Raw genomic sequence first — 27,311 nt, 5'->3', positions numbered from 1 at the left:
GTGGGTGGAAAGAAAGAAAGAAGGAAAGAAAGAGAAAGAAAGAAAGACCACAATAATACTTAGATTTGTTCGCTTCTGAAAAATTCAATGGTCATTAGAAGTGGGAAAAGGGGTGGGGTAGTGGGGTTAGGGAGAAATTGTGTAAGAGACACAGAGAATAATTACAATTTGTAATAATGAATATGCTAATAATATAGATTTGATCATCATATTCATACACAACTAATGATAGTCAACACTGTATGCCCAAAATATGTATAATCAATTATGCTTCAATAAAAAATAAATCTCCAACCATGATTATGAATTTATCTATTTCTTCCATTATTTCTGTCCACTTTTGCTTTATAAATTTTGAAGCTCTGTTTTTAGTTATGTACAAATTTATAATTATTATGTCTTTCCATTGAATTGACCTCTTTATGATATGGTTATCCTTACATCTAATATTTCATTTCTTTCTTATGCTATTAGCATGACATATAATTTTCCAAACTTTTTTTCTTTCAAACCATCTCTGCCTTTATTTTTAAAGTGTTTCCCTTTTACATATTTGGGCCTTGTATTTTATCAATCTGACCATATCTACCTTTAATTGGAGTGTTTAGTTTATTACATTTAATGTAATATTGATATGGTTAGATTTAAATCCAACAATTTGCTATAGTTTTTCTATTTATCCCATATATTTTTACACTATTTTCTCCTTTTATTGCTATCTTTGGGTGACTTAAACACTTTGTATTCCATTTTATTCCCTATAATGGCTTTTTAGTTATATCTCTTTTTATTATTTTTTGGTGGTTGCTCCTTAACTTATCACAGTCTACATGGAATCAATACTGCACCTGTTTATATGTCAGTCTTTTCAACTCCTCTTCATCCTTGACAAATGGAAGAAACTTACAATAATATTATTCCATTTACACCCACTTTCAACCTTCGTGCTATTGTTGTCATATATTTTACTTCTACTTGAAGTATAAGTCTCAGCTCACGGTGATATTATTCCTGCTTAACACTGTCATCTTTTAAAACACATCTTCATGCTTCTCCATGTCTGGACATTTTTATTACATACTGGATGATATGGATTGCATCCCCAAGTTTTATATGTTAGTAGTTTGATCCCCACTGTGACTGTTAAGAGGGTGGGAAATCCTATCATGGTAATTGAAAGGTGGAGCCTTGAAGAGGTGATTAGATTATAGGACCATGCAGTAGTGAATGGATTAATAATGGTGGGCAGGGAGGGGTGTGGTTCTGAGAGCTTTAAAAGGAGAGCACATGAGAGTCTCTCTTTCTCTGCTCCACCACTTACTGCCATGTGAGACCCCTGCATTGCTGTTAAGCCACCACCAAAGAAAACCCCCACTAAATGTGGCCTTCCCAGCCTCTGAAATTGTAAGTAATAAATTTCATTTTCTTATACATTACCCAGTTCCACGTATTTTGTTATAAGCTACAGAAACGTACTAATACGCTGGACATTGCAGATAAAGTGTTGTAAAGTGGCAAGATTATGTTGTCTTCCTTTTAAGAATACTGAGTTGCTGTTATTTTTTTAGTTTTGTTTTGTTTCAGGAGCAAGGAGTCAATAGTTTGGCAACTCTCCATGAATCTGTGGAGGTTTGGTTTTAGGCTTCACTAGAGTTGCTCTTATGCTAGGGTGTTGATTTTACTGCAAAGGTGTGCACTTTCTGATTTCTTAGATAAAAGACTGGCTGTTCCCAGGATCTCACTATTCTGCCTGGGCTAGAGCACCTATTTCTGCTACCACTGTGTGACCCCTAGTATTTTTATTCCACTTTCTGCTCCATGGTCCCTGTTCTTTGTTAGGACTCAAGGGTTCTCACCCTGTATATGTGTAGCCTAGGCCTCAACTAAGTTCCAACAGAAAATCCACACAGATCTTGGGGGCTCCACATATGTAGAATTCTCTTTTTTCCTCCCTGCCCTGCAAGGTCCATCAGCTTCAGAAGTCCCCAGCTCCAATCTCTGCCTTCTCACCTCAGCAATGCCACTCACCATGCTTTTGCTTGGGCTCCACTCGATGCCAAAAGCAGAAAACTGGCCCCACTCAGACAGCCATGGAGGCACATCCTGTATATTTTTTTACTCTCAAAGATTGCAGTCCTTTCTATTGTCAATGCCTGAAAACTACTGCCTTATACTTACATATTTTGTTCATTGTTATAGTTTATGGCATCAACTCCAGAACCAGTTACATCATGGTTGAAAACCTCATACTTTTTTTTTTTAATAGGAATCATGCAATACACACACACACACACACACACACACACACACACACACACACTTTGGAATTTCCATTTGTAAGACACAAACTTATAGCAATATTAGAAACAGTGAGTACAATCATATGTGAAATCTCCAGTTTTATGTATCACAACTAACTATTAAAAAAAAAAACTGGAAGAAAAGAGCTGAATTGTCTTTTTAGTATCCTAATAAAAAATATTAAAAACACATTGTCAAATGAAGAGATAATCAAAAGTACGAAGCTAAAATATATAGAGGAAGAAAAGATTTTGTAGAGGTGTTCTAGGTAGTCAATAAAAATATTTTGCTTTTTTCCTGGAATCTGTTAAGTGTTGTGCTACTTATTAGCTTTAAAAAGTTGTATTTTTTCCCTTAATAAGAGTTTATAAGATTATATAAGTTTTATGCCCCATGAAACCTAGATTTCAGAAGTCTGAAATATCCTATAATGATATTTAAGTAAATCGCTAGAGATGAAGAAAACAGTAGAATTTGAAACAGTTTAACTTGCTCAAAGCAGCATGCAATGAGTTTTTAGGGGTGGTTGGTTGAATGGATAGGCAGTGAGAAAAGAGCAAACCAACCTATTGTCTATCATTTAACCTCCTTCAGTTTGGAGAAGGTACATGCTAGGGAAAAACTTTTTTGAAAGTTTAACCTGAACCACTGGATGTATCATGTGATAACAATGTGGGGGAAAAAAAATCTATCAAAAGACCACAAGACAAAACAGATATCTGAAGTTCAAATTCCAAGAAAACTAGGGTACCACATGCATGCGCACACATTTATATTTCCCACTTCCTTTCTTAAACAAAATCAATAAATAAGTACATTTGGAGAATTAGAACAGACATACAGATTCCCAACAGCAAAGGTGATTTTCTCCCATTGTCCTCAAATCCCACAAGCCAAGCCGCTTGTTTGGAGAAAAGGGGGGAAAAAGCAACAATGCTTCCATTATCTGTTAGGCTCAATTAAGACAACAGCTGTGTTCCAAAGTAAACAAGGGATGAGGCTATTTTGCATTAGAATACATTAGGGGATGGCACTAGGGAAGCACAGATGGCTCTAATCAGGGACATTGGAAAATTACCATTCTCTTCACTTTTCCAATGTCTGTGTGACTTTCAGGTCTCAAGAACCTTCTCCCTATTCCCCAAAGCCAATTAGGAATAGAAGTTTGTATCACTGACTATGATGATTGTGGCTGTTTAGATCTAATCTTGTTTCTTTTTTGGCAACTTATAGCATACATGCCTGTTATGTATTGAAGAAAGGGGGAAAAAATGGAGCCAGATTCTAAAAAGATAGTTGGCAACATAGGTGTCTATGAATAAAGCACTTCTGGGCATTTAAAGTGGAAATGAAAATGACACTATATGATATGTTAAGGGCCAAAGCTAACCGGTGGATCCAGAAATCCCTGGTTCCATTCCTGGCTCCACTACTAACTCATTGTATACTTTGTGCTTAGGGTCCATGTTATTAAAATGCCTCTAATTAAAATTGCCCACTTCTCAGTATCTCTCATTCCTTCATCAACTTTCTGATGAGAGCGTAAGATTCTCTTAGCTCCCTAAAAATAGAGCTGAGTACATTCCAAGGAATGAAAATGAATACAGATAGATATAGAAGTAACAGTAACAAAAAGTGTGCTTGTCTGGGTGCTAACAAGTTGTAGCTTTGGGCTTTAAATCTTCCTGCCTGGTTGAGTTGGTAAGAGCTCTTGAGGTTCTGGTTGTTGTGTATGGCTGTTGGGAACTATTAGACACTAAGTTTTACCCATGTGGGAGATTTGCTGCCTTCAGGGTGAAACACAACCTTGCACGATCTTGCATTTTTACAACACAGTCTACCAAACACATTGACATCATATGCACTGAAAATCCCATTTCAAATAAAATATATGCTTTCTTTGTTACCATGGCTCCTTGGTGAAGAACCAGGCTGCACAACTGGATATTCAATGTATAATGTTCAGGGAAACATAATTATGATTATTTTCAATATTAAAAAGATAGTGAGATCACTAATATCCCAGCCAGAAACAACTTGCTTCCTAAGTATATCTAGAAAGAAATAAGACTTATTAGTCTAAAAACTCAATTTGAATTGACCAAAAGCAGATTTAGACAAGTTTTGAGAAATTTATTTTTTTTAATTTACTATGTATTATTGTTTTTAGTATTTATGTTTTAAGTACTTAGTGAAGAGAAAATTCAATTATTGCTTTTGGTAATGCTTAACCTTCCATTGTTTTCAGTGGACCTGCTATTCCACATCCAGTAAAAACACCTCAAGCACCAATCTCAACCCTGAGCTCTCCCCACAATGCCGGTTTTAACCGAACAAACTTCCTCCTTGAGGACCCTGCTTCTCATGAGAGGTGTACCCTCTCAAACTGTGGCCCTAGGGATTACTGATAGGGTTGGTGTCTTTCTAACTCTCTACTACCACTTCCCACCCTGTAATGAAAATTTCTGCTGGCTCTTTTTCTAGAGCAATACCATGTTCTCCTTCACTGCTGTCATGTACCACACGCTTGATTGTGCCCTCTTGTTGTCCACAGACTCTGGTACTGGGCCACAACCTTTTTCTTCACTCCAAACGCTGCTATAAATCTGAGCACATCACCATCCATGTGGACGCCTTGCCCAACTCCCTGACACCCTCATCCTCCAGTGGCCCACACTGCCCCTCCATCTTTAGCACACACTCCCTGCAGAGCCTGCACCCTGGCTGGACCCTTTATCTACACCACTTTCAAAATAATTTCTCACTCCCACCGCACCACTATCACCCTATTTACTTTTAAACATCATTGAATGTCTCTCATATAAAGAACATGTAAACAGAAACCATCCTATTTCCCTCCTAATTCATCTAACAAACACCCTGTCTCTCTATCCCCTTTCATGATCAAATTTCACAAGGTGCTCACTATCCACAGTCCATTCTAATGTGGTTTCTTCTCTTCGTGGCTTTACAAAACGCCTCCATGTCACCGAATCTGGGGATGATTTTCAGTTCTCATCTTACTTGATGCTGCAGACTACTTCCCCCTTCTTTCAACACTCGGTCCTTTTGCTCTACGACATCTCATTGTCCTGCTTCTCCTCCTACTCACTGCTCCGCACTCCCCATGTCTCCTTTGACATCTCATCTTCCTTCCCCCAGGCATTACATTCTGTAGCTCCTCAGTCCTATCCACTACCCTCTTCTTTACTCATTCACTATCTCCTGCTGCAAGACTTTCTCCATGCTGTCAGCTGTAATTACCACCCATGAAATTTACCCACCAATTTTCATCTCCAGGCCACACTACTCTCTGCATTCTAGCCCAATATATCCACCTGCTTACTTGACATCTCCACTTGCATGTATCAACAATACTTCATTCTTAAAATGTCCAAACCAAATTACTGATCTTCCTGTGCCAACTCCCCACACTTTGCACTCCAACTGACTACATAAATAGTAGAAACTGGGCCTCTTCCAGGGTTTGGTCAGCCTCCTAAATTGATTCTTACAAGCTCCTTCTTCTTCATTCTGTATACATTTCCAAGTCCTGCCTAGATTGCCCCTTAATTATCTCTCAAATATATCTTTTTATGTTCACAGCCACCACCTTCACCCTAATATAACCTACCAGTATCTCTTACCTAGACAACTCCACTGAAATAGCCTCCTAACTGATTCACCTTTACAAACTCTTGTTTCCTTTCCATAAGTTACCCAAGTGATCTTTTCTAAAGATAAATCTTATTAGGCTCCTCAAATGTTTGAAATGCTTAATGATTCCCCATTGTACTGAATACAGTGGTCCCTTGTATTCATGCGGGATTAGTTTCAGGACCCTCCCCCATGACAAAATCCCCAGATGCTCAAGTCCCTGATATAAAATGGAGTAGTATTTGCATACAACCTACAAGCATCCTCCCACATATTTTAAATCATCTCTATATTACTTATGATACCTAATACAATGTGAATGCTATGCAAAAAGCCTTTGTACTGTATTTTTAAAATTTGTATTATTTTTTATTGTTTTATTGATATTTTTTATTTTTTGAGTATTTTTGATCTGCAGTTGGTTGAATCTGCAGATATGGAACCCAAGGTATAAAGGGCTGACTGCATGGAGACTTAATCCCCTAGCAGCCGGCTAAATTATGTCTTCATATCTCCGCCAGATGCGCCACTCCCTATCTTCCCCAGCTTCCTTGACATCCCCCCATCCCTACAGCACATTTTGAAGTAGTATTCAGACAGTTCTAAGCCAAATTTGAGCTAGGTTGATCAGTAAGCAACGAGAGAAGTCAGAAGCCAGACTGTTTCCATAAAATCTGAAAATGCTACGGGCAGAATGTTCCAGCAGAAAAAGACCCTGTCTCTTTCAAGTGTCATCACCCTTCTTCACCAAGAACAATCATTTGCAGTTTCCAGCTTCAAAAAATTGTTTTCTGCATGCCTGGCAAACATGGTCTTTTTACCCATTCACAATACAGCAGAGAGCAGTCAGCAAAAACAGAATGAAGAGATCTTTTTGCCTTCAGAAAAGTGACAGCAAATATTAAGTAGCATTTAGTGCTCACTGTTTCAGTAAGCTCGTTAGAGGTCCCTAGTCTAACTTCTATAGAATTATGAGGCTATAATAGAAACATTTATTAAAAGTACTAAACCATTTTTCAGAATGATTTGGTGTCCCCAATGCTGAAGAGAATTGTTTTGGAACACATTTTCTCAGATCACCTTAATTCAACTTGAACTAAATTCATTTATGGGAGCTACTTGGATGTACGTCTCAACTTATCTCTTGCCTTGAATTTGCCTAAGATGGATATTGTTCGAACTGCATGGATCATTGAGCAGAAAAGAACACTTCTGCCCTTCCTTGTCCTTCTCAATAATCAGAGGGAACTTGCAACTTGTTCTGTGTTTTCATGACTAGGAGTTCAGAAATGGCCATTGCATGCAGCCTAGGAAGGGGGGAATGTAAAATGGCCTTTTCAGTCCTCTGGGGTCATTGCTTCTGTTGAGAGCTGTGGAAGATACAACCAATGGAAAGGAAATAAACTCAGAGAAGCTGTGAGTTGGGGCTGTAGTCTCGGTCTAAGACATATCTGCTGAACTTAGCCCCAAAACCAAGACTGTGGAACATGCTGCTCTCAATTTACACCCTGCTGCCTTTAACCTGCTTATGAAGTTGAGCTTTTTTGTGGATTCTTCAGCTCAGAAGAACTTTATATGTCCTTTATAAAATGAAATGCTTTTCAAGTCTCTGTCGTAGTCTCTCTTCTCATTGAACAAATTCTTTCACTGCTTTCATCATTTGCTATGTGGTAATAACTGCCAAACATGGTTCTCGGTCAACTCTCTTTTCTAAGCTGTCAAATTATCTATCTACCTGCTGGACAAAAGCACTTGGTTGCCATATAGGCATTTTAAACCTGATATATACAAATCTGAACTCAGTATCTTTTCCCCAAAACCTGCTCCTCTTTCTAGATTCCTTATGTCTGTAGAAGGTACCAACTATCTACCAAGTAGCCTAAGCCAGAACCCAGGTATTTCAGTCCGCTATTGTCACAATGATGCTTTATAACAATTGCCTCAAACTCATTGGCTTATACAAGTGTTTATTCTCACACCTGTACATCTGAAGGTTAACTGTTATTTGGCTGATCTTGTGTGAGCTTAGCTGGGCAGCTCTGTTTCATGCTGCAGATCAATTCATGTGGCTCAAGTTAGGAGTGGGTCCAAGTCTGCTCCACAGATACATATTCTGGGGCCCAGGATGAAAAGGCAAATGACTTACCTGAGCATTTTCTTCAGATACCAGATTATTGGAGCACAGAACCAAGCAAGACTGCACAAGGATATTTAAGGCTCCTGCTCATATTGCTTTACTAATATTCCATGGGCCAAAGTGAGCCATATGGCCAAATCCAACATGAATGGGGATGGGACGAATTATTTGTAATAATCAAATCTATTGCATGGAGCAAGGGAAGATATCCCCTTCAACCTCCGGAAGGTTCTCTGGAAAATAATCTGATAAACACAGATTAATATGAAGAAAAGTCATAACAAAACTTATATCATAGTTTTACATGACATGGAAGCCTTCAGAATGAAGACCCCAAAGATATAGGGAAAACTGTCCATATTTATGAAGCAGGCATAGCCATGGAGAAATGTGATTGAACAAGAAAAGTATGATCTAATTCTAATAGACTGAATGGGGAAACCCAGCAAGGCCTGTTTCTTCAGATTCTTTTTTGGCTTCTCTGTGTAGCATTCATTCCTCCAGGGTATGGGGGAGGACCTATTCTGGAATGGGGGTCTTATGACCTACAATCAGTAAGACAGGACAAAGAATTTCTTTATGACCAGCTCCAAGACAGAAAGGCAGCAGGGTAGATTAGAGTATATCTATGACCTGCCTTGGGGAAGAAGGATTCTAGTTTTCATGGCTGCCTCAGGGAAGAATGAGGCTGAGAGATGGGAGGGCAGGTGAAGGTCAGAGGAAAACATTGCTTTTGAGGCTGCTTCTGAGACCTGTGCTTTGGGGTTTTGCTTTCTGGGCCCCAACATTATCATACTTGGACATCACTATTAACTATTCCTTCCCCCTTATTAATACCCTACCATCACCTCTATGACCACCATTTCCAATCAATTACTAAGCCCTGTTGATTCTACTTTCTAAAAACCTCTGGAAACCATGGTATAACTTACCATCCTTCCTTGTCTGGATTTCTGCAATAGCTTTCAACTGGCCTTCCTGGCTCCAGGCCTTCCACCAATTCTGTCTCCACATTGAAGCTAGCGTTATCATTATAAAAAATATTTTATGTTTTAATTTAGTGACTATGTACATTTTACCTTCTGCTATATGCCAGGCAGTGTTCTAGGTCCTGGGGATATAAAAATAAACAAAAACCCCTGCCCTCATGGAGACTACATTTCAGTGGAGGTGGGGTCAGGAATGGGTAAATAAACAAATAAATAAATTACATAGTTGACTAGATAGTGGCAAATCCTGCTGGGGAGTGGGGAGCTGGTTGGGACTCAAGTTGTTTGAAATAACTTTAAATTCTCCGAATTGCTCTATCTGAACTCAGAAACACTGAATGTACCATTCCTGTGGTCTGAAGTGCCAATCCTCCATCTCCTTCCCTCCAATACCTTTGCCTGGCTAATTCTTCCTTTTGCTTCTCTTCTCACATTAGATATCACTTCTTCTGGGAAACCATCCCTGACTTTCAAAGGCAGTGTTAGGTTTTCCTTCAGTGTGGTGCCAGATCCTTCCACACTTGCCATCTTTCTTAGCCCTCATCACACTTGCAATAATTGCCTGCTTACTGTTCACTAGACAATGTCTTTCTCATGCACCATTGTCTGTGCTCCATCTTAACAATGCATAGCACAGAGTGGGTGCTCAGTATATGAAATCTATGGAAGATTTCAAATTACACTACACAAATGGTCACCTACTCCACATATAGATAATAAAAATAAATTTTTGAAATTCTTTCTGCTTTCTATTTCACATGGCATTCATATACTCTACCTCCTTTGAACTTTGCAATGGGAATAGTGGACCAGTTTTATAGATGAGGAAACAGAAAGGTATATGGACTAATATAAAAGGACAAACAATAAGTAAAATAAAGCCAAGACTCAAACTGGAAATCAAAGCCTTTGCTTTGTCAAGGAAGAGACAGAGAGAGCAAGAGAGAGAATTTTAAAATGCTGACAGTCCAAAAACCCAGCCCACCATGCTGTTCTAAGAGCTGTGTGAATATGCCCTAAATAAACTGAGCTGGAAAGTATGAAATCTCACCTGCAATTCTGTAATTTGGTCCTAGTCTCTGTATGCCTCTCTTAGTGTGAGCATTTGGTGGCGCTAAACGTGATTTCAGTGTTTAAAACTGGCAATTTCTCCTATACTGTGACTCCTAAGCACAAGCTGACCACTTTGGAAGTGTTGTAGCAGGGATGAAGAGCCAGAGGGAGCCTCACGGCCTAGGCTTAGATCTTGGCGCTGAGAACCGTACTTATTTGTGGCGCTGGGCAAGTTGCTTAATCTTTCTGTGTCTTGATTTTCCTTATGTATAAAATAAGGATATTAGTACATGTGTTTCTTAAGGTTGCTGTGAAGATTAAAGGAGTTAATGTCTTCAAAGTGCCGAAAATAGCTCCTAGTGAATAGCAAATGCTCATATAACGATCAACTATCATTGTCTCCTGCTCAATTGAACATATAGCTGCCCGTTCCAACACTGAAGAAGAAACTCTCCGTGCTTGAAACACTGAAAGTAGGCACATTGACTGCAACGCAGCACGAAGCTCATTGTATGCTATAATTTATGGATATGAGGCTGCCACTGCTAAAACTCAGGAAATGCACACTTGATTTTTTCACATTCTACTTAGATGAAAAACATGCTTTTAAAAAATTATACTCCATAGATCATTGTTTGTATGGAGGGTCTTAAAATGGGAAGACAAATCAAAACTTGAGCACTGAATTTGAAGTTGGATCTCATTGTAGAAATCCGAGTGGTGAAAGAATTTGTAATTATATTTTAGAATAAAGAGACCTTTAAAACCAATGCCACTTGACAAATATTTTAGGGCCCCAAAGTGACTCAGTTGGAGAGACTAGGAAGTTCCCAAATGCGAAAGACCAGTTCAGAATAAAAATCCTTAATTCCAAGAACTTGAGAGTTAATTTAGGCTTCATTTTCTGAGGAACAGAAGGTTCTTAATAAAGTTGCCTAGACAACAGCAGCTCAGTCCCAGGGCTACCGCCCCTTTGATTTCTCGCTCTCCTACATCAGCTCACACCAACCCCATAAACAACTTGAAGGCTATTCAGGGTCCTTTGGAAAGGCTGCTGGTTGCTGTTAATAGACCCGTGTGGCTGCAAACAGAAGGATCAACGTACCTAATTCAGCCCATCCAAGGTGTGGGCAGGATGTAGGTCACAATGTAGCAGCTGGTGCTTACGAGGACTCTCATATACAGGTCAGACACAGATTCAGTTTCTCCTACTAAAGAAAAGGCAGAAACGTCTGTATGAGTGAAGGAGATTCAAAAGGGTACAAGGTCTTCTGGAGGAATTTTCACTTTTTCCTCTGAAACTTTTTGAATTTTTCTTTTTTTTTCCCCCTAAAATGAGCATGAATATTTTTTATAATCAGGACCCAACTAATAGTTTCCTCTGTACAGAAGTGCCTGGTAGAGTCCATAGGCATTTTTGAAACTGAAAAATTTACATCCTGCATGTGTCCTTCATGACGTTTTTTTACAATTATATTCAATTGTTGGATTATTCATTTAATGTCTTTCTTCCTTTCTAGACTGCAGGTTCCGTGAAGTCGAAGACTATGTTTATCTCTTAAATCTCTATGCCTGGCCTGGTGTCTTGCACAGAGATGGTGCTGACAAAATGATTACTGAATGAATGTACTGCCATTTTAAAAATTATAACCAGTTTAAAACTACAGCCTTTTATGACAAATACTATAATTTATTTCAAAGAAATTTTTTCCCTTAATTATGTAGGGAATCACTTTGACAAGCCCTTTTGATTAGTCAGATAAGAGGCAATCATGGGGAAGAAGCAAATAAATAATATAAATAATAATGTTTCAGACTTAGATTGTAAGTACTCTGTTTAAAACAGGACAGTGGTTATCTCTTAGAGTGAATCTAAGCCCATGCAGATTATGTAGGAATAAAGATAGATATTACAACAGATAACAGATAACAAATATATATATTAGTTAACTATATTATGTAGAATATAAAAATATATAATATATATTGACATAATATATATATAAATCTATAATTGTATTACAATTACCCCCAGATTTAGCACTTAAGACGATTTATTATTTCATGATTTCTGCTGATCAAATCTGAGGGCAGCTTACTCAGTGATTCTAGCTCAAGATCTCTCATGAGCTTGCTGTCAAGCTGTCATCATCTCAAGGCTGCTTGACTGGGACTGAAGTATCACTTTCAAACATATACAGTCATATAACCACCACCACAATCAAAATACAGTGTATTTCCATTACCCCCAAAGTTCTCTCATGTCCTTCTGAAATCAATTTCCTCTCCCACTCCCATCTGCTGACAACGACTGACATGTTCTCTGTCCTGTCCCTGTAGGTTTGCCCTTTCCAGATGATCATGTAAATGAAATCACACAGCATCACATGGCCTTTCATATCAGCCTTCTTTCACTTAGCATAATGTTTTTAGATGTATCTATGTTGTTCCATGTATCAGTAGCATGTTTCTTCTTACTGCTTTCTTTAAATTGCTTTTTATTACTAAGTGGTATCTCACTACAGAAATGTTTCACAATTTTTTCAACCATTAACCAGTTGATGGACATTTGGTTTGTTTTCAGTTTTTGGCAATTATGAATGTACCTGCTATAGACATTTATGTTCAGATCTTTATATGGATAGTTTCAACTCTCTTGGGTAAATACCTAGGAGTACAATTTCTACTGCATCATATGGTGAGTGCCAATTTAACTTATTAAGAAACTGCCAAGCCATTTTCCAAAAGTGGCTGTACCTTTTTGCACTCCCACTAGTGAAATGTTAGAGATCCAGTATTCTGCAACCTTGTCAGCACTTGATTTTGTCAGTTGATGTTTCTGCTGTTTTTTCCTTCTTAGCCACTCTAGTGGGTATACAGTGGTACTCACTGTGGTTCTTATCTACACTTCTTTAGTGACCAAAGATTTTGTACATCTTCCCATGTACTTCTTTGCCATCCTTCTTTCTTCTTTAGTAAAGTGTGTCCTTTTACCCCCTTTTTATTGGGTTATTTATCTTTATTGGGGACAAAGAGGAAACTACAGCAAGAAAAGACTCAAAGGCTGATTCTCTCTTTGCCTTTCTATAGTAAACATTCAGAAAGGACCTGATGCGCAAGGCCAGGCACAGTGTGGACTGGAGAACTGGTATTCTGCACAGGTATTAGGTAAGTCTGAGCAACTCACCTTTGGGATCGTAAACTCCCTGAAGTCAGACCACACTCTAGTGAGTGGCAATGAGGGAGCTTCCCCTGAAATGAATGCAAATCTTCCAAGGAGAGATTAATTACAGGGCCAGAAATTAGGCAGTCTTTAAATGTAGACTGAAAATACTTTCTCTCTGGGAAATGTGGGTCAATTTTCATTGAATTCAGAAATACTGGGACTGACAAGCAGTAGGCAGTAAACTTGCGCTAGCCCATTAATGAGACACAAGGAGTAAGAAGGGAGCATTTTGTGGTTTAGACTTATGAGCTTTTTGAAGATATTTTTTCCCTTGTATATACCCAAAAATATATATACAAAGGAAATTTTCCTCTGTTATATCCAAGACTTTAGTTACATTATTTTTTAACATTTGGTGCTGGTTGCACTTGCATATGGAGAATTAGGGAGGGCATGAATTGCAACTTGGAAAGAACAGACAAAGGGTGACAGAGTCCTCTCCACGGCCAGAGTGAGGCAGCTGGTCATTTTACCAGCAGAGACCACTTTGCCCCTTACTGGCCTTCTCAGGAGAATAGTTGGTAGCCAGAATAGCAACTTGGTTGAAAGGCAAGGTTTCCAGATCTTATATGAAACAGTATCTTAAGAAACCACAGAAAGAGCTCTTTGGAAAACTCCTTTCAGGAATTAAACTGGTAGAGTCTTGTGCCTTAATAACATATGTATGAAAATAAAGTGTAAACTTGGTTCATTGTCATAAGTTGGTCAAGGCCTCGTGACATAACAATTATAGTTTATATTTAAAAGCACCTTTATTTCGGTTAAATATTGCAATTGAACACATTTTTATCTGTATCCTCCCAAAACTAAAAGTACAAGAAAAAAAAGAGAGAGAGAGAGATAAATTCACAAGGAAAATTAGAGAAGATTTAATGGGAGAGAAGATTTTTTTAAAAATAGATGAGATATCAAATCTTATTTAATAAAAAGCGAAAAGAGAAGCTACTAAAACTGAGAAAGCTGTGACCTAAGTGACAGTAGATAAGCATGCCAACAAATTTGCACTACAGAATCCCAGAAATGCTCATGAATTGGCTGAAAAACAAAAGGAGTAGATGAAAGACTATTGAGCAGGTTATAGACCTATGGCCCCCTCCACCATTCTATGCAGACAAACAACTACCCCTTTCCAAGCCTGGAAGGAGATTAGAGACATATTCTTAACAAAGAAAGAAGGAGCAGGGGAGAAAGAGAGAGAGAGGAAGGAAGGAAGGAAGGAAGGAAGGAAGGAAGGAAGGAAGGAAGGAAGGAAGGAAGGAAGGAAGGAAGGAAGGAAGGAAAGAAGAGAGTATTCAGGTACACCAATAGCAGCTACAGAGGAAGGCAGAAGAAAGGCACCATGTTGAAAATAAGGAAGTTAAGTGACAGCTTATGCAGAAAAATGGAAAAAAATCCCAGGGCCCTTGTGTCCCTCAGCTCTAAGAACACTGGAATCCAACATTACTCCTCAGGCAGGAAATTAGAAATTTTTTCTCTGGAAAAACTGAACCAGAGAGTAAGTCCTACACATCTGATGTGTGGGGGCTCCGGAATCAGGGAAGCCAGTTGCTCCTCCCTACCCCACAAAGGAGCTCACTAGGTAACAGGCCCTGAAAGCACACAAAATGCTTTCAATTAGCAATTTAGAACCACACTGTAAAATATGATCAGGTATCAAGGAATCACCAAAAATTAAGGAAGCTTCCAACACAAGACTTTTTTTATACTACACAGAAAAATATAAAACTCAGAGGAAACAAAAATTGATGAGCTTATTATAGAATCTTCAGAGAAATAACAGCATTCATCATATTCTTGAAAAAAGAATGGAATGTTATTTAAAAATAATAAAACAGAGATCAAGAGCTACCGGAAATTATAAAGTACTAGTTGAATTTTTAAAAAATCAATTTAGATGTTGGAATATATAGTGAAGAAACTCTACCTGAAAGTAGAACAAAAAGTTTCAAAATAGAGAGTAAGAGAAAAAAATATTTTTTAAAAAATTTAAGTATTCCAGAAGGACAGTACAGAGAAAATGGAAGAGAGGAAATTAACAAATAAGAAATAAGAAAAGAATAACTAGCAGAATTGAAAGTCATAAGTCTCTAGATTGAAAAAGGCCACTGGGCACCAATTAGTCTACTTCTTGGCTCAGCAATGAAAACTGCCTGCTAAGCAACAACAAGGAAAACCATGGAAACTCATGTAAACAAAATGAACTCTTGAGAAAATGGAGAGGGTGGAAGTGGAGGAATGGATCTCGGTGAGTGTGTTAAATTCTCATCTCCATACCTGGCATCTTTGGGAAGATGACCCTGAACCACATGTCCTAGGGTTAACTTAGATTAACTAATAAAAATAGGAAGAATGTATAATAATGTGCGATGAGTCAGCAATTTGTACTTTGTAATTTGTACCTTTCTCTTTCCTCTAATATGTTGTGAAATAATATGTGGTCCTATTGTGCACAGATAGTACGCAGCTCACGCCAGCCAGTGATGTGCTGGAGCCAGCTTGTGCTGGCTCAACAGAGTTGATTGTTAAATGTTCTGTGTCCTACATCACACTGGTAGCTTGAAATCAGCAAACAAAGAGAGGAATGCTTTTGTTGGCTTGTTTTTTCTTGAAAGCCAGTTTACCCGCTCACCACTACAAACACTTTGCCATGTAAGTCCAAAAACACATAAAACGGCCTATATCCTGTTCAGTGAAATGGGACTATCAATGAATCATTGAATGTTGCAACAATGTCAAATTTCTATGAAAGTTTCTAAATTCTTCTCTCGATGTTTGTTCTTATCTGGTCTGGTACAGGGTAATAGTTTGCAGACATACTGATGCCTAGACCACACACGGTGTAGCTTTGCTGTAAAGTATATAAATTCTCTCCTCTACCCTTAACTCAATTTTAGCTGTCATAATATATTTTTCTTTGTTAGTTCCCATGTTAACAAACTTAATAAAACTTTGACATGTACTCAAGGTCAATTTGCCTAACAAGTTTTAGTTTAAAACTACTTCATAGGATTTACAGAACTAAATAAGATAATAAGTTGAAATTCTTAGAGGAGTACCCACCACATATTAAGTGTTCAATAAATAGCAAGGATAAGTACCATTATTAGATTATGAGCTTCTTAATGCGGGTTCTTGTTTGATTTTGGTTTTGTTTTATAGGTATAATCCTTAACACTTAACATCATGCTTGGTCCTTAGTATGTGTCCAATACATATTCATTAAATAAATTAATGATCAACAAATAAATGATTGCAATGTTTATCCTCCTAAACTTAAAACAGACACTGTTTCTACATTGGAACCAAGGTGTGAGGAGTGTCAGGGGACAGGGAGTTTGCAGACCTCAAGCTACCCAAGCCCATTCTAACCTTGTTTAGTACAAGCAAGTTGTCCATTTTCTGAATTTAGCCTCATGGTTTGACTAAAGTAATCACTGTGAGGGTTAACATTAAACTCAAAATCTAAACTGGTAATTAATCTTATCTGGCCTTTTGGTTTTTCCTAAGGCGGGTGAGATATGTCCATACTCAGTGAAAAGTGTCTTGGGCCCTAGTCAACTCCTCTGTCAATTGAGAACATTGGAGATTATCCTTGCATCTCTTAAGTGCTACCATTTTGTGTGGCTAATTAACTGGCTGTGTGGAAGGACTATCTTACCCAGGAGTAAAAATTAGCTATGTTCTGAGAAGTGATGAGGTAGAAAACATCAGAGTTTTTTGATTAGAGGAAATAGATTACATTTTTGATTTCTAAGAGCTGTCAGGAAAGACTTCATGAGTCAAGGCTTATTTGACAAGTCCCAGTCAAGGTTTGTGGTTGCCTGATCATCTGCTGTTGCTTCCTCTTTTTCCTCCTGTGCCTTCCAGCTATTATCAACAGTAAACAAGGTAGCATTGACCCTGAGATTCAAGCAGTAGGACATGCAAAAAATGTTTGAGGCCAGACGTTTCAAAAGCCACTGATGCAACATGTAATAAAATCTGTATTTCTCTGTAAACATCTTGTCATACCTAATCAATACGTAGAATCCTAATAAACTGTAGTGGGAAGAATGTCATTCATTAGATTCAGGATAGCCAAGAGTTTGACTTACAACTCATTTCTTTCTATTTTTTTTTTTTTAATTTTATTTTGTCTATATACATTGTGGCTGATTATACCTCCCCATCACCAAAACCTCCCTCCCTTCTCCCTTCCCCCCTCCCCCCCAACAGTGTCTTTTCTGTTTGCTTGTCGTATCAACTTCAAGTAATTGTGGTTGTTATATCTTCTTCCCCCCCCCCCGTTTTTGTGTGTGTGTGTGTGTGTGTGTGTGTGTGTGTGTGTGTGTGTGTGTGTGTGTGAATTTATATATTAATTTTTAGCTCCCACCAATAAGTGGGAACATGTGGTATTTCTCTTTCTGTGCCTGACTTGTTTCACTTAATATAATTCTCTCAAGGTCCATCCATGTTGTTGCAAATGGCAGTATTTCATTCGTTTTTATAGCTGAGTAGTATTCCATTGTGTAGATGTACCACATTTTCCGTATCCACTCCTCTGATGATGGACATTTGGGCTGGTTCCAACTCTTGGCTATTGTAAAGAGTGCTGCGATGAACATTGGGGAACAGGTATACCTTCGACTTGATGATTTCCATTCCTCTGGGTATATTCCCAACAGTGGGATAGCTGGGTCATATTGTAGATCTATCTGCAATTGTTTGAGGAACCTCCATACCATTTTCCATAGAGGCTGCACCATTTTGCAGTCGCACCAACAATGTATGAGAGTTCCTTTTTCTCCGCAACCTCGCCAGCATTTATCGTTCAGAGTCTTTTGGATTTTAGCCATCCTAACTGGGGTTAGATGTTATCTTAATGTGGTTTTGATTTGCATTTCCCAGATGCTGAGTGATGTTGAGCATTTTTTCATATGTCTGTTGGCCATTTGTATATCTTCCTTAGAGAAATGCCTACTTAGCTCTTTTGCCCATTTTTTAATTGGGTTGCTTGTTTTTTTCTTGTAAAGTTGTTTGAGTTCCTTATATATTCTGGATATTAATCCTTTGTCAGATGTATATTTTGCAAATATTTTCTCCCACTCTGTTGGTTGTCTTTTAACTCTTTTAATTGTTCCTTTTGCTGTGCAAAAGCTTTTTAGTTGGATATAATCCCATTTGTTTATTTTTCCTTTGGTTGCCCATGCTTTTGGGGTCGTATTCATGAAGTCTGTGCCCAGTCCTATTTCCTGAAGTGTTTCTCCTATGTTTTCTTTAAGAAGTTTTATTGTTTCAGGGTGTATATTTAAATCCTTAATCCATTTTGAGTTGATTTTAGTATACGGTGAGAGGTATGGATCTAGTTTCATTCTCCTGCATATGGATATCCAGTTATCCAAGCACCATTTGCTGAAGAGGCAGTCCCTTCGCCAGTGAATAGGCTTGGTGCCTTTGTCAAAGATCAGATGGCAGTAAGTGTGTGGGTTGATTTCTGGATTCTCTATTCTATTCCATTGGTCCGTGTGTCTGTTTTTATGCCAGTACCATACTGTTTTGGTTATTATAGCTTTGTAGTATAGCTTAAAGTCAGGTAGTGTTATGCCTCCAGCTTTATTTTTTTTGCTCAGCATTGCTTTGGCTATGCGTGGTCTTTTATTGTTCCATATAAATGCCTGGATAGTTTTTCCATTTCTGAGAAAAATGTCTTTGGAATTTTGATGGGGATTGCATTGAATTTGTATATCACTTTGGGTAGTATGGACATTTTCACTATGTTGATTCTTCCAATCCAAGAGCATGGGATATCTTTCCGTCTTCTTGTATCCTCTCTAATTTCTCTCAGCAGTGGTTTGTAGTTCTCATTATAGAGATTTTTCACCTCCTTGGTTAACTCAATTCCTAAGTATTTTATTTTTTTGGTGGCTATTGTAAATGGGCAGGCTTTCTTGATTTCTCTTTCTGCATGTTCACTATTGGAGAAAAGAAATGCTACTGATTTTTGTGTGTTGATTTTGTATCCTGCTACTGTGCTGAAATCATTTATCAATTCCAAGAGTTTTTTTGTAGAGGTTTTAGGCTGTTCGATATATAGGATCATGTCATCTGCAAACAGGGACAGTTTGACTTCATCTTTTCCAATCTGGATGCCCTTTATTTCCTTCTCTTCTCTGATTGCTCTGGCTAGTACTTCCAACACTATGTTGAATAGGAGTGGTGAGAGTGGGCATCCTTGTCTAGTTCCTGTTCTTAAAGGAAAAGCTTTCAGCTTTTCCCCATTCAGGATGATATTGGCAGTGGGTTTGGCATATATGGCTTTAATTATGTTGAGATACTTTCCCTCTATACCTAACTTATAGAGGGTCTTTGTCATGAATGAGTGCTGAACTTTATCAAATGCTTTTTCAGCATCTATAGAGATGATCATATGGTCCTTGTGTTTGAGTTTATTAATATGGTGTATCACATTTATTGATTTGCGTATGTTGAACCAACCTTGCATCCCTGGGATGAATCCCACTTGATCGTGATGAATAATTTTTCGTATGTGTTGCTGTATTCTGTTTGCTAGTATTTTAGTGAGGATTTTTGCATCTATATTCATCAAGGATATCGGCCTGTAGTTTTCTTTTTTGGTTATATCTTTACCTGGTTTTGGTATCAGGATGATGTTTGCTTCATAGAATGAGTTTGGGAGATTTGCGTCCATTTCAATCTTTTGGAATAGTTTGTAAAGAATCCGTGTCAATTCCTCTTTGTATGTTTGGTAAAATTCTGCTGTGAATCCATCTGGTCCTGGGCTTTTCTTTGTTGGGAGCCTTCTGATAACAGCTTCAATCTCCTTTATTGTTATTGGTCTGTTCAAATTTTCTACGTCTTCACGGTTCAGTTTTGGGAGCTTGTGTGTGTCCAGAAATTTATCCATTTCCTCCAGATTTTCAAATTTGTTGGCGTATAATTGTTTATAGTAGTCTCGAATGATTCCTTGTATTTCAGATGAATCAGTTGTAATATCACCTTTTTCATTTCTAATTTTTGTTATTTGAGTCTTCTCTCTCTTTTTTTTTTTGTTAGCCATCCTAATGGTTTGTCAATTCTTAAAGCCATGGTTCTTAATCTCTTTGATGAAAATCATGGGCCCTTTATACAGAGGCATTTAGGCACAAACTGTCATAAAATTTAAGAACCTCTGAAGCTAAACCAGTAACCCAGGTTAAGAACCTCATATTGGGTTGAGTCAGGAAAGCCCGGGGTGAATTTCTACATGTGTCCCTTGTTTGAAGGAGGAGTCCAACTAAACTCAGGCAGGAGTGATTTCTGGTATGCACAATGGAGTAGGGTAGGATGAAGTCAATTGATGGTCCCTTGTAGATCTGGGAGAGCCAGCCCTAGAGACAATGTGGTGGTATGAACGACTACCCATCTGGGAGAGAGTTAGGAACCCTGGAATGCAGCTTTGCTTATGTTCCCAAATGCCATGGTGATGCCCTATTTTCTTTGTGTTTTAGTTATCTCATCCAAACAAGCATAGAAATGAATGAGATGACCCTTGAGTTATAAAATTGTATCATTTAGAGGTACACGAAATGTACATATGGTAGTGAAGACTCATACAATGAAGAGAAATTTTATGCCAAGTGTATGAACCTTTGCAAAAGTTTGCCTGAGGCCTAATATGTATATTCAACACCACTGTGCTACTGGGTTTTAATGAGTCCTCATTCCTTCTTCCTTTTCTTCCTAGAAAAGCATCACTTCTTCCTCTCCAGAGATCATTATAATCTCAATTTGAAGAGGAAAAAAACCCAGCAGTAACCTCATAAGGTACATCTAGAATTCAAACTGCCTTGGATGAGACTGAGAAAAAAAAAAAAAAAAAGCAACATAAACTTCTCAGTTTAAGAAGCTGTATTAGTCCATTTATGTTGCTTATAACAAAATTCTTGGAACTGGGTAATTTATAAAAGAAAACAAAATTTATTGCTTACAGTTTCTGAGGCTGGGAAGTATAAAGTCCATCTGGTAGTGGCAACGGTGACCCAGGAATCTCACATTGCAAGATGGTAGAAGCAGAGAGAGCAGAGAGAGCAAAAGAGACTCTCATGTGCTCTTCTTTTAAAGCCCTTGGAACCACACCTCTGACCACCATTTTTAATCCATTCACTACTGCATGGTCCTACAATCCAATCACCTCTTCCAGTCTCCACCTTTCAATTACAATAATAGAATTTCTCACCCTCTTATCAGTCACAGTAGGTTCTAAGTTCCTAATACATAAAACTTGGGGGACACAATTCAAGCTTCAGGGAGTTTGGGGGGGACATAATTCAATCCACTACAGAAACCTATAGCAGGTCCAGAGCCAACACTCAGGCCAGCCTAGAGGGAACCAAAGTAGTTTGTCTGAAACATAGTGTACACGAGGATGACCATCAATTTGTGCTTTTTCTTCTAACCTCACTCTTTGATGATGCCAATTTCCGGATTTAGAATTAGACCTGCTTCCTGGTCATTTTTAGCTCCAGCCTCAGCCTCCAGATCAAATGTTCTTATCTATGTTTCAGAGGTATGACTAGAAAGAAAACTGTTGAGTAGGTATTGACCAATCAGAAAGAAAACTTTACACTAAATCTATCAACAGGAAAAACAAATTGGTTCTGAACTTTTATGTAACTATGTGAGGAATCAGGCAAACTTATTCACATCTCTTGGCTGCTCCACGAAGATGATACCAGGGTTAAAAACAAGAATGTACTTATATAACTGACTTAAAATTCTATCCAGCTGTGGGTTTGTATTGAATTTAGTAGTACAAACAACCACTCAGGTTTGGTTTATTTATTTATTTATTTATTTTCTGAAAAACTCAAACCTGCCCCATATATTAGCCTTAGGAATTTAGTGAGTTCAGTGGTTCAGAAAATTTAGAATAAACATGACTCAAGCCAATGGAAAATAAGGACATCAGTTAAATTTGTTTACCAGGTACTCAGACCTGTGTTCATACTGATCTCTAACCCTCCATAGCCCGTCCGAGACTTTGTGACCAGGATTGGCCCTCCCCACCTCCTACTAGATACCAGTGTTACCCTTTCCAAGGGTATTTTCTCTTACATAGGTCTATCTTTTAAAACCATGAAATAGAAGAAATAATGTTACTGTTCATCTATACTGTCATACATATTACCTCATTTAATCTTCATGACATCCCTGTAAAGTAATATCATATCAGAAATTAAGTCCCAGTAAGATTAAATTAATGCTTCCAAATCTCTTATACATTAAATGAAAGAACTAGCATTCATATCCATATATTCAAAACCTAAGCGCACTCTTCTGCCTTCTGGATTCAAATACCTCCCTATATTATGGATCTCTTATTTGCAAAGAGTAGATTCTCAAGAAATCTTAAAAATACGGGACTTAAATTAAGATATTAGAATTTAGGATCCAACAGCTCTGGGGACTAGTTGTCCTCTCTCTCTCACACACAGACCTCATGATTTCTCTCATTGCATGTCTTCTCCATGCATATGTCTAACTAGAAAATCTTCCAAAATTTTCCCATCAAAATTCTATAAGCTCCTGACCTAATTATCTAGCTAATAACCCAAACTGTCATTCTTATCATTCTCGTAATGACTTTTGCACTAGGACACCCATTGACTTACTGATGAGCCTATGGGTGGGCCACCCTTGATGGAGGTAGGTGTCCACCCTTGGTCCCATCAGTGACAGCTCCTGAGCAGTTTCCTTCCTTGCAGGGACTATGGTGGACTCATGTCAGCCAAAAACACATACTGGACACAGGCAGCGATGGCTGCCCTGCCTACATACACTAAAGCTCTATTAGAGACACAAGGCATCAGCTAGGGGAACACAGGGTGCCTGATACTCCTGTGACACCTGGCATCACATATGTGCACAGCTCCCCAACTCAGTGAATGCTGCAGGCAGCCTGTTTATGTAAGTAGGTTAATGGATGACCTCACACCCTTTGCCTTTGCAATGCCCTGCTCTTTCCTCACCCTGCAGCACTTTAAATCATCCCTGCAGTTAAAGCGCATTCACTGTATCCATAACATAAAGACTTTTTAAAAAAATATATGAGCTAATTAAGCATAATATAGAAGAATTAATCCTAAAAAAAAAATACTTTTATTGATTTTTCTGTTGCCATTGGCTGTCATTGTTGTTTTAAACTAATATGCTTGCATAGTCTTTGCTGGAAAGCTAATTCATTCTGCTCTGAGAAGTAAAACCCTCTCTTATAGTCTAATGAATATCATAAATCTAAAATGCTAATGATTGGATCTTTATCTTGAAAACTATAATATTTTGAGAAATTAGATCAAAACATGTGATTCTGCTAGATAGATAAAATTTATCTTTCCAAATGCTTACCACTAACTTATTTCTCTCTGAAATAAGATTATTATCTTTTTAAAGTCTCCCCTTTTGAAAGTGGTATTCCAACACATTACATGATGTGCAGGTGAGTAGGTTTGCTTAGAGAAGTGCCACGTGGCCTCTGGGACCCCTCGCACCTCTCCCCTACCATGAACCAGAAGTAGCTGGAGTCACATTTGCTTCCATCCTCTGTGATTCTTCTTTTCTGTCTCTGTGGACCCTTGAATTTTGTATATGCCATGATTCTCTCCATATTCCAGCTACTCCATATACACACAAACATATCCTCTGTACCACACCTACCTCCACATACATGCCCCTCCCATAAAGAGCTGAATGTCATGGCTGTCAATGATGAGGACTCAGAGGCCTCCTGAAAGGTGGTTTCTTGTGGTTCAGTGGTTTGCAAACCGCGATCTTAGACTTTTAGTTCTACAGCACAGCCCAGAGGCTTGGAAAGGGGAAATCCTTGACAGAACTCCCTTTTTCACCTTTTGACTTACCCCCATTTCAAATGAGTTGGGGGTTTTTTGTTGTTTTTTGGTTTTTGTTTAAGAGGGACTTATCGTAGGTTGGTTTACCAGAACCAGACCCTAAAATGGGGATTCATGTGAAATAAGAAAGCACCCTGCAGTTGCAGGTAAAGTGGCTCCAGCCTGAGGCAAGTCCTTCAAAGAGAACTGCAGGTGTGAGTTGTTAGAATAAGGGTGTGCCAGCGAGGAGGGGGTGCCGAATGGTAAAGGGACCCAAGTGGGTCAGAGCACAGCAGCAATCATGCCCACCGTAGGCTTCCATTCTGCATAGTCCCTGGCTGTGCCCAATTTCATTTCACTTTATTTCTTAGGGATATTCCCACTGAGCACTTGCTCCTTGAAAGAGTCTTTTCCTTTGGCTTCCATGGCACTATCCTTTCTTGATTGACTTCTTGTCTTTTTAGCAGTTCTTGCCCAACCATTTTGCAAGCTCATCTAACTCTACTCTGACCATGACTTTTGGAGTTCCTCAACACTTGATTCTAGGTTCTCTTCCCTCTCAATACTTTTTCTCTATGTGATCTCATCCCTTGGATTTAATTATTAGTCATAAGTAGATGTTTTAAACACTGACATCTCCACCTACACTTGGAAGTCCAAATATGTGGTAAATACAACTGTCTTCTGTTTTATTCTGGTACCACAAACTAAACATTCTTAAAAACCATGATCAACCCCTGAGAATCGTACATCTTTCCCTTCTCCTCAGTGTCACCACCATTTATCAGTCTGTGCAAGTCTGAACCAATGTTATTTCTGAACTTTCACCTATTCCACTCATTTCTAAAAACTGCCCTTTTCTACATCTATTATACTACCACCCTAGTCCAAATTGCCATAATCTCTTGCAGTTACTGAATATAATTAACTAGTATAACCTCTTCTACTCCCTCTCACCAACCAGGATGTCTTTCCCAGTAGACTGTAAGCATTATGAGGTTAGGCATCATGCTTATGTTATTTGCCATTGTTGTTGTTTTATATAAACTTCATATTTGGAACAGTCTTAAACTTATAGAAACAATGCAGAAATAGGACAGAGTTCCCATAAAGCTTGCACCCAGTTTCCATTATTATTAACACCTTACATTAGTACGGTACATTTGTTACAAGTAATGAATCAGCATTATTATTATAATGTCTATAGTTTATTCAGATTTCTTTTGTTTTGACTAACAAATTTCCAGCACAACTGGCAATAGGCAGCTCCTACAAACAGCTTACAAAAAACAATTTTCAGACCTCTTTAATGTCCCTCTTCTCTTTCAAACCTGTTTCCCGTCCCATATCCACAACTTATTCCCAGGAAGAATTTTACCCCCTGAAGTCTCACTTTCTTCTGTTGTAAAAGAGGGTTAAAAATGCTGTCTTTCTTTAATCCATTTTGAGTTGACTTTAGTGTATGGTGAAAGGTATGGGTCTAGTTTCATTCTCCTGCATATTGATATCCAGTTCTCCCAGCACCATTTGCTAAAGAAGCAATCTCTTCCCCAGTGTATAGGCTTGGTGCCTTTGTCAAAGATCAGAGGGCTGTAGGTGTGTGGGTTGATTTCTGTATTCTCTATTCTATTCCATTGATCAGTGTATCTGTTTTTTTGCCAGTACCATACTGTTTTGGTTATTATAGCTTTGTAGTATAGTTTAAAGTCAGGTAGTGTTATGCCTCCAGCTTTATTTTTTTTGTTCAGTGTTGCTTTGGCTATGTGTGGTCTTTTGTTATTCCATATAAATGTCTGGATAGTTTTCCATTTCTGAGAAAAATGTCATTGGAATTTTGATGGGGATTGCATTGAATTTGTATATCACTTTGGGTAGTATGGACATTTTCTCTCTGTTGATTCTTCCAATCCAAGAGCATGGGATATCTTTCCATCTTCTTGTATCCTCTCTAATTTCTCTCAGCAGTGGTTTGTAGTTCTCATTATAGAGATTTTTCACCTCCTTGGTTAACTCAATTCCTAAGTATTTTATTTTTTGGTGGCTATTGTAGATGGACAGGCTTTCTTGATTTCTCTTTCTGCATGTTCACTATTGGAGAATAGAAATGCTACTGATTTTTGTGTGTTGATTTTGTATCCTGCTACTGTGATGAAATCATTTATCAACTCCAAGAGTTTTTTTGTAGAGGCTTTAGGCTGTTTGATATATAGGATCATGTCATCTGCAAACAGGGACAGTTTGATTTCATCTTTTCCAATCTGGATGCCCTTTATTTCCTTCTCTTTTCTGATTGCTCTCTTTACAATAGCCAAGAGTTGGAACCAGCCCAAATGTCCATCATCAGATGAGTGGATACGGAAAATGAGGTATATCTACACAATGGAATACTACTCAGCTATAAAAACAAATGAAATACTGCCATTTGCAACAACATGGATGGACCTTGAGAGAATTATATTAAGTGAAATAAGTCAGGCACAGAAAGAGAAATGCCACATGTTCTCACTTATTGGTGGGAGCTAAAAATAAATAAATAAATTCACACACACACAAAAAACCGGGGGGGGGGGGGGGGGAGGACACATAACAACTACAATTCCTGGAAGTTGATACGACAAGCAAACAGAGAGGACATTGTTGGGTGGGAGGGGGGAGAGGGAGGAGGGAGGGAGGTTTCAGTAATGGACCACAATAATCAACCACATTGTATATCGACAAAATAAATTTTTTTAAAAAAATGCTGTCTTTCAAGGGAGATCACTGTGAGGCTTGCACGCAAGGGACTCAGCAGGGTGCCTTGATACAGCAATTGCTTAAATTTGTTAGTGGTTAATATTATTGCTGTTAATTGCTTCCTTAGAAAATAAAGATCTGAAAATGGATCTGAGAATAGAGGATGGGAGGGTGAGGAGGTGCCCTAGTGAGCTAAGTCCTGTATGTACCTTAGCATTTCTCTCTGCACAGCTCCCATGAGTGGTTCAGTGGGGGGGGGGATGTTTGCAGGGGCTGCCCACTGCCATTTGTGGCTCAGCTCTGTGGTTCAGGTTTGTCTGTGGTTCTTCGTTTGCAGAGGAATCCCTCCACAC

The sequence above is a fragment of the Cynocephalus volans genome, chromosome 14, assembly GCF_027409185.1.
Source record: "Cynocephalus volans isolate mCynVol1 chromosome 14, mCynVol1.pri, whole genome shotgun sequence".
NCBI lineage: Eukaryota > Metazoa > Chordata > Mammalia > Dermoptera > Cynocephalidae > Cynocephalus > Cynocephalus volans.
The sequence above is the reverse complement of the archived record's forward strand: the minus strand, read 5'-3'. Positions refer to the sequence as shown.